The sequence below is a fragment of the Nipponia nippon genome, unplaced genomic scaffold, assembly GCF_047370975.1.
Source record: "Nipponia nippon isolate SJK-2023a ecotype South Korea unplaced genomic scaffold, ASM4737097v1 scaffold_5, whole genome shotgun sequence".
Taxonomy (NCBI): domain Eukaryota; kingdom Metazoa; phylum Chordata; class Aves; order Pelecaniformes; family Threskiornithidae; genus Nipponia; species Nipponia nippon.
In genome coordinates, this window is record NW_028262369.1 from 98873533 (window position 1) to 98883053 (window position 9521).

Consider the following 9521-nt stretch of genomic DNA (forward strand, 5'->3'; position numbering starts at 1 on the left):
TTCTTTTCGCATCTTTTCTTCTTCCTTCTATTTATAAGATAAATAAACTTTTATATTTTTAGAACAGAGGTACAAACATCAGCTGTAAATACCAGTGAAAAGCCATGACTGGCAGCCAGAATTTCAGTTCTTATCCTGTCTCCAACACTTGTCCCTTTGGGCAAGCCTCTGCCTTACTACAATGCAGTAAAGAGAACACAGGTCTTTTATCTTTTGACAAACTTTTCATTATTATTACCATTGCAGCAAATCATTAGCTTACAGCAACTACGGTGAGAGTTGCAGATGTCATCTTATAAGCAGGCTGATCTATAATTTAGAGTCACAGACACCCAGTAACCAGTTGCAGAGGGAAAGTGGTGCAGTGGCAGGCAGGTCTACTCTGCAGGGACGGAGATCCTCTGGAGTCACGCACGATCAGCAAGTAACGCCTATCCCCTTTAAAGCACTTGGTATGAAAATGGTGGGATGAGGGCTACACTACATCACAGCTTTTATTGACGCTCCTTTTTCCTTTCACTCCCTAAGGCGGGTTGTTTTTGCACTTGTGCCGAAGGAAGAAATATGGTTTCTTCTTGGTGGTCCACCTCAGGTACCTGCACAAGAATTGTCCCACCTCAGCAGTCAAAGTGCTGCTGGCTGTTATGACACGGTCCAGTTTTCTCACAATGTGGCAATTTAATTTTGCCTCGGCGTTTCAAACCTATCAATTAGTTTCAATATACATGCATTCTTCCCCCAGCTTCTCACTGCAGAGCCTTGCAGTGAATTTAGAGGCACAGTTGTTGTGGTTTCTTATGGAACAGAGCTGAAACAATTTATTGAGAAATCATAAGCCAGTCCAGGTTCGTTTATACCCCAGTCCACATTCAGATCATTTAATAAGTCTTCACATTAAGTCTACTATTTCTAACAAAGCTTGGCAGCAGGGACGTTTCATGTGGCTTTGAAGAGCATTGCCAACTTTCCACATCACCCCAACAGCAACCAATAAATGGGTGGATGAACACAGCTATAACATAAAGGCGTTCCCCGACGTAAATCACTTGGGATGGAGGGACAGGGCTGAACACACTCTTTGCCTTCTGCAAAAATCGTGTTCAGTCCCTTAATTCTGTGATCACCTCTGTTGCCTTTTTCAGTTCAACAACAATTGCACTGATATTCCTGAAAGATGTTCATGCCCTATGAGAGAACAGAGGGAATAAATCAAATATTTACTACCTAGGCCCCCATACCTTTTTTTCACCAAGGACATGCTTTCTTCCAAAAAGGGAACAAACTACAAAGAGAAAGGTGTGATTGAGATAACGGTCCTTTTAACTTTTTTCTTGGGCAAAAGAAGAAAAGTGCAACTCTCAGCCTTCCTTATGGCATCTTGCCATTCCAAGGGGTTTCCAAATTCGTGCAGGGTTCATTTGTAAAGCTTGTGGTAGAACAGCATCCTGCACTGCCACTTGATCCCTCTCCCTCTGAACCCCTCTGACTCCAAACTAGTTCCCACAGTAAATGCAAGAGCAAACATGCAATTCGGCAGAGCCATGGGCTTCGAAAAGCATCGTCCAACAGCAAGATCACAAAAGCTGCTATAAAAGAAGGTCATGACTTAGATCAAAGCTCAACGAGTATACTCACGAAATACCATAACAACTAAGTCTCTCCATCAGTATACAGTCCATGTGGCCGTAGTCTCCTTGACCTGAAGGATGCTGACTAAGCAATGGGCTAAAGTGCACATGTCTGAATTTCAGTTACAGACTTTGGCAAACTGTGACCTGTGTCTGAGAGCCATTTGTTGGAATTTCTCTCTTTTACTCTGCTCATTTAAATGGAACATATTTATAGGAAAGGTTACTAACACCTCCAACTGTAAAACGAGGGGGAAAGATGGCAACATGCTTAGCATTCCTAACTTACATTGCTGAAATGGTATCTCATATCCTGAAATACAATCTGCGGTAGTCCATAAGACTACTCGCTAGTTGTGGCCAGTAATACTTTGCAGAAGCAGTTCCCAGTGGCAGAATGCTCCGTGAAAGGTCATTAACACAACACAAAGGTCATTAACACAACAGCCACCATGAGAAATTCTTCTCTGGACTATTATTAACAGTGCTAACCAGCCATAAGGAATCCGCCGTTGCTCCTACTGCTTGGCTCCGCCGTGGCACTAGACAATAAGATAACCACTTCATTACCGAAGTCAATAAAGTGACATTTAATTGCAATAAGGAACGATACCATCACAAATAATATCCTCTAACTCATTTGGCATGATGCCATTCCGTCCTAAGAGCAGTGTTCTCAGAGGTATAATTTGCAGGAGCTCATGAGCTAACATAAACTGCTGCAAACTGAAGTCCTCCCATTGATGCTCCCTCGGTGCCATAAATGGGGACCTTCCCTGAATAATTCACACCAAGGACAGAACAAAAAGAAACAGCAGGAAAATACAAATTATAAAACTGGAATTCAGCCCCTGGGAAATTATTTTCTTCACCCTAACATTACACAGCATTTTCAGCACGGGGTATCACACCATCAGGATAAAACGACAAGCCCTTAAGTGGGCTTATGTTGAGGTTAGCCATGGTCCTTCTGCTCGCCCCCGTGCCAAAGGGCTGCAGCTACCCCTGAGTCCCCCGGTCCCTCCCCGCTCACACACACGCATGTGGAGCACGGTCTCTCTTAGTCTCCTGGATGGATCTTTTCATTTCATCTCATTCGTCTGTCAAAAATGACTCAGGTTTCTTGATGCAGTTTTTTTTTTTTCTCTACAATAAGGGAGCAAGGGGGAGGAAAACTGTATTCCTTAAATAGTTTTCATTTCAATGAGTCCGGCAGACTTTCAGCTCGTTTCCTTGAAAATGATTCCATGGGAGGCTGAACTACTGATGACTTCATGGGTCTTTTTATAAAGCAACATAATGACAGCGGACGGACAGAAACAGCTGAGGAATTACCCTGGCTATGGCAAAGATGCCCCGAGCACGGCGGCCTTCAGCAAGGCAATGGCCCCCGTGGCTCCCGGGCTGCTGCCTTGTAACCAGCAGTGACCAGGCCACATTAGCGTCGGCGCCACATGGGACGCGCTGGTTTTTGGGGAAGGAGACAACTTATCTTGAATTTGGGAATGTCTTGTGACAGCTCTTGCTGTACTTGAGCACGTTCTTAGCGTATGCTTGTTAGGGTTATTGAAGGATGGGATGGTTTAATGCAGTCATTCACTTCATAATCTGAAAATTAAGCGTAATGATCTAACACAGGCATGGGTTACATTGGGTTCAAACCCTTTCGCTATGGTACATCGTCTTTGGATTTAGCCTGTGCATGCTCCTCTTTTATCGGATTGCAAAGGGCATGAATAAAAGCCTAAATATCAAGTCACTGGAAATCAAACAACTCCGGGACAATAAATGCCATCCAACCCACGGGGCGCAGGCTGCTCTGCAGCTCCCTCCTGCCCGTCCTGAGGCTCGCGGCCAGTCTTGGGCTGGACTCGGACCACAGCAGGTCAAGAGCGGTGGACATACATACACTGCCAAGAGCACCTTACTGAAACGCACAGTAAAGATGCAAAAGCATCCGACTCTGGCAGAATTGTTTTTAATCCACAGATTTCTGATCAACAAACATGGAACAAATATTTTTGTTTGTTTAGTTTTCTTGGCTTTGCCACTGAAGAGCAAGTAAATAATTTTCAGGTTTGAGTGGAGTCATTCCTACAACGAAACTGTCTGTTGAAAGCTAGCAACACCTGCCTGTTTAAAAACAACCCATCTCCTTCACTGTTTAATAATACCAGAAAACATGTTGATTTCAAATTTACTAAAGAAAGACTTTTTTAAAAAAGTAGAAACAAGACAGACTAAAGCAAGACTAAAGATAGACTTTGACAGGCAAAGTGCCTTCAGGACCTCCATCAGACTGTCAACAGCGACGTCCAGCTTCCAGGGAGGCCTCCGTTATTAGCCCCAGTTTTAAAAGGTGTTTATCTAATTGCCAGTGAAATCCATTGGAGTTCAGCAGCTACTTATCGCGAGGGACCTGGGCCCCTAATGCCTAACTGATTTTAGCACTATAATCTTTACCCTTTGGCAGTGACGGGGGTTTAAGGTGTTTCTCTTCTGGGCTGCTTATCGCGGGCACCGAAGGCGATTCCCTGTTCTCTCCATGCGCCAGCACAACTGCCCGCGTGTCGGCGCGCCAGCCCTGGCGGCTGAAGTGGCTCGGGCGAGGGGTGCTGCAGTGAGCAGAGCGAGGCAGAGGAGGGTCCCGGCTGATAACCGAGGGCAGGGGCGCAAGCGGAGAGCAGCCGGGCGCCGAGGACGCGTCACAGGGGCGGCAGGAGGCCAGTGAAATCCCCGTGAAATGGCTGTGCGACTGTCTTCGATAAAAGCTCATCCTAAGGTATAAAACCTAACTTGAGTGAGAGGTTACCGCTCTTTGAAACAGATCATTAAATTACTCTGTGACATTGTCAGCACCGATTTGGGCTAAGAGGTGACCGAGTTTTTAGCAGCACATTCAACTGATGATTTAGAGGAAAGATGATAGTCTACAAAAACACGATCGGCACAGGAGAGACCAGACAGGGATAACTCTGTTTTTGTAATACAGAGCCAGCTGAAATCCATCAGGCACCAGCTCCAGAGTGAAACCCAGGAGCTTTTAAAATCGGTTACAAAAACTCCAGCATAAGCAGGATTTCCGCCCCGAACGCTTAACAAAGACGAAAAGCTGAAAATGCAGTTGAACTGAAGAGCGAGCCCATGCAACTCAAAGCTTAACTTTTAACAGATTAAGACAGGAGTTTGGGGAAGTTAATTGTGCTTTAACTTCCATTCGTGTAAAATCACAATAAACTGGTTTTATACATGAATACTTGAAGGACTAAAAAAAACCAGGTCTGCTTAATGTCAAGCTGAGTAAATTTGAAATTCAGTATATGTTATAATCTTTACTCCAGATGATAAAAATGGCAACGGGTTGGCAGAAACCTCACCAAGTTGAACGGAGGCAGGCGCGACGTCCTGCCCGGGGCGGCGCAGGGGCAGAGAGACGGAGCTGGGCTGGGGCACGGGGCGATGCCCGGGCTGAGGACTAGCAAGAGACCCGCACCTCCCTCCAGCCGGCGGAGGGCAGGGGCCGCATCCTGCAGCGGCGGCCTCAGCAGCTGAAATGTCAAGGTTTTCAGACTCAGCAGCAGGAAAACCTGTGCTGTTGACCCCCGGCAGTAGGAAGAGCCGCAGGAACAGGCGCGACCCTGCAGCACCAGCACTGGGTTTGGTTCCTTCGGAACACCCTCAGGGAGCAATAAATTGCACAGCGAATAAAGTATTCGCTCAAGAGAAGCCATCACCTTTCCCTAACTGCCGCAGCACTTCCCTCGTTAGATAAGTCAATAAATGAAGGTGCACAGCGAGCATGAAGGCGTTCCTTACCGACCACTTGATGGAGGGAACGAACACAGCACGGAGCTGCCAGGAGCCTCTTCACTCGCCGCCGCCGGGCTGCTGAGCCCCTCTGCCCCACTGCTTGCAAAAGGGGGCCGCAGTGTTCTCCTCCAGAAGCCATTGGTGAGCTAAAAACGTCAAACGTCAAATTAAAACATCTATTATTTTTAATGTTTTCCCATGTTTAATAATTGATGCTTCCAGTTGTTGCTCTTCCAGTGCAGCTGCAACTGCTTCCCCTGGGCCAGGTCCTTGCAATCTGCTGTTCCCTCCGTGATATCTTTGATATTGGAGTTTATGCATCGCCTTTCCTTTTAATACACTGGACTGACGATCAGGCTTATCCAGCAATTGGACTCAAAAAATAAGATCCAGCCTATTACCAATGACTGCAGCAAAGATTTAGATTTACGGATTTGTTGCATGGCTTAAAGGTCGCGAGACTTTTCTAGTGCAAGTGATAGGCATGTTAAGACAAATTTTATTTTTATTTTAAAAGGTAGAATTTTAAGACTCCTAATCCATCACTCCTTGTTTGTTTTCATACTGTGCTGCCTACAGGGAAGATTTCAGAGACTGGAGGTGGCAGCAGCTCTCCGTGCAGCGGGCTCTCCCGTTGATGCCAGGGCAGAGCACCCGCGGCACGCAGGTGGCCAGCGCGTTAGCCGTGACACAGCGTTACAGCTCTCGGCTCGTCAGCTCACCTCGCCTTGAATGGAGAACGTGGCCTTTGACTCCGGCTCCAGAGCCATCAGCTTGTACATGCCCTTCATGCACAGCAGCACTTCACGATAAAACCCGCAGCGACGCGTGGTTCCATCAGGGTTTTTTTGCTTTCTACTTGATTGCAAGTTACAACGGACTTAGCAGTAAGACTTCGCTAAAACCTAAATCCTGTGAGCAGTGCAGCGGTGCAAGAAACTAACCGCTGCAAAGACATTAGGGTGCCGACCCTTCTGACGGAGGCCACCCTCAATTTTAACGATACAGGGTCACAGCTATTAAAAATCCCATTAAATCAGCATCAGACCTACTCCCGCGCCCACAGGCACAGCCAGTCCCGAGGCACAGCCGCACGCGAGCTGCTGCGGGGAGAAGCCTCGTGCAGGGTGCAAGGGGCGGTTTGTCCAGAAGAGATCGGGGGGCCTCTGGGGCGAGTCTGGGTTTGATTTAAACACAGAAGCAAACACCAAGGCCTTGTGGTGGATTCAGTCAAAACATTGTATTTGAATCTCCATTTTTAAGACAATTCTCAGACTCTGCCCCTGGTTCGGTCACAAGAATGAAGTCTCAGTTTAGTGACATTTTATGAGCGTGGGTTTGCACGGTGAGAACTGACCGAACCATTTCAAACACGGATGTCCACCACCTGCAGCTAAATCACCTCCTTAAACACCACCCGCAGCCTAAACTGGGAGGGCCAGGGCTTTCCTAGGGACACAGACGGGCACAGCCCTCCTAAGCCGAGCAGGAGCAAGTTTTCCTCCCAGCACCGCCCGGCCTCCACCCCGGGGACCCGCTGCTCCGGATTTACTGACAGCAGGACTTTGTCATCCCAGGCTCTTGCTGCTTTTGAAGGACCCAGTTACTAAGGAAACCAACAGCATTTGCCCAGGCGAGGCTTAGTAACAGTTAAATGCAAAGGAAAGCAAGTTTATACGTGCCGAAGTTTGGGAAATAAGGCAGTTTATGTGACACATCCTACCCACACAGATGGTATGACTCAAAACCGCATCTCCTGTAATCTGCTCCTATTTTTCCCCCCATTCTCTTCTGCGTAAGAGGGGATCTGCTGAGACGGGCTCGCGCACCAGGACCCAGAGCGACAACCCGGCAGCTCGGGAACAGGCGCAGCCCTGGCAGCGCTGGGGCCGGGGTCCGCTCTCGCCGCCGGGTGCCCCTGGGCAGGGCACGCGGCGCGGCTCCACGCGGCTCCGGCTCCCTGCCGCAACACAGCTCCGCACGCAGCGGGGCAAGCGGCAGCCACGCGGCACGCCGCCCCATTCCCACGGCTTCTCGGGAGTCCTCTGTCCCTCACCCCCAAAAGAGTCACTGCAAACCTCATCTAAGCAACGGGGCTCGGCCCACGACTTTTTCCTTAATTCTACCAAATTCACATTAATGGTTTCTTATGCCCATGAACACTGAGAAAGAGAGCCCTGAAGCAAACGCTGGTATTTTGCTGGGTGAAGGTAAGGCTGCCTCACATTTTTAAAATAAAAACAGGGTTTTGAAATGTCACACCTGCATAGGATTTCCTTCGCCCCTAATACGCCGTGCGGCTTCGTGCTTCGAGCTCCTCGCTACTGGTGGGCGAATTCATGCAAGTATTCAGACCTCGTTTCTGTTGAAGTCTGGGATGATCTGCATCACACCGATGACTGCGGCCCATGCTCTTTACCCAGTAACCTCCTTACATCAGCGGCAGCCTCCGCCGCGTCCCCAGTTTGCCACTGCTGGTTTCAGCCCTTAACGTTACCTGTTGTAGGCTGATAAACAGGACATCGCCATAAGAAAGACCACAGCCTTTCTATCCACCCGACAGCACAGGGTCTCCGTCTCGGAGCTTGTCTGGTCTCGTCAGTGTAACTGGACTGTTGTATCGTGATTAGACATTAAAACATTGGGCTAACGCAGTCCACAAACAAAGGGTTTTCTTGTTTGCCCAAAACAAGATGCTGAGCGCAATGCTCCGCTGGAGTGCGGCCACTCAGCCCCTGCCTCAGTTTAGCAGCAAGCCACTATCTGGGCATAGGCATCACCTAAATTAACCGAAATTACACTGTATAAGCAAGCAGGCTGGGGTGTTAAACCAGGACTAGTGCCACAAGGGAACACCGACCCTCCCACCACCTCCCTCCTGCCCTCCTCCTGCTCCTCACCACCCATTCCCACCCCTTGCCAGTGCCAGAAAAAAGCTGTTTGAGCAGCCTGAACCACACTGATTTAGCTGGAAATTACTCGGAAGGGTACAAATAAAAGTAGTTTTATCACAACTAGGTCCCCAAGCGCCACGCAAGCGTTCGTGGTGCTGCGAGGGAGGGAGCGGGAAGGGGATTTCTTCTGGTGGCAGCGCAGGCTTGAAGTGTTTGATCACCTTGGATATAGCAAAATTCCCTTAAAAGAAAAAAAAAGCTTTTAGTCTGAAGCATTTGCTAATAAAAAGGAGATCCTGCCCCCACCTGGCCTCCCTGGAAGGGAGCAGCCCAAGGCAGAGCGGGAGCAAGAGACCCTTCGCAGCGGCTTCGCTGGGCAGGATGCGAACGCTGGCTCCCGAGCCGCTCTCCGTGCTCAGAAACGGGTAATAATTCTGGTTTTGGATCAAGGTTTGACTGGCAGAAAAGCGGAGATAACGATAAGCTTTCTGGAGCAGCCCCAGCCGTGCTATCGCTTGTTTGTGGGGTGCAGATGGGTCCGACTGCGCCGCGCGAACAGGGATACCTAGGCCTCACCCTCTGCTGCCGATGCGGGAAGGGAACCGCAGTCCCCTCAGTAAATCCGTGCCCGCTGCCGAGAAACAGAAAAACGGTCGTTTTATTCGTTTTGCCTCCGTAAATCTCTACCGCATCATATATTCCGCGTGTTCTGTATCACACTTCCAGGCAGAAACGGCTTTTGAAAACATTACTCGGCCTGCAAAGCTGCGCTGCGTCTCCCCGAGGGCCGCGAGGAGGAAGGGGGAGGAGAGACCCGCTGGTCAAAGCCCCGAGGGACCTCTCGCTTTCGGAAAAACAGAAATAAGGTTTGGTTGTAAATCTCAAACTAGCTGAAGCCCAGCCACCCTCCCAGTGCCTTCCCCCTCTCCCTGCCCCAGCCGCCCTCCCTCCTGGACCTCTCACTCCTTTGCTGGGCTCAGCACGAAATCGTGGCCGTCGCTGCTGGCTGCCAGCAAAAATCCCATGGAAGAATGGGCTTTTCCCACCTTATCTCAGTTAAGAGCTACCTCACTTAGCAATACGCACGTTTTTGTGCATTAAATTCTCCTTAAATGCACCAGGAAAGGTGAGAATTAATGGTCAACACGCGGTGGAAGAACTGTTCTGCCTGGGCTCAGGCCGCTCTTGT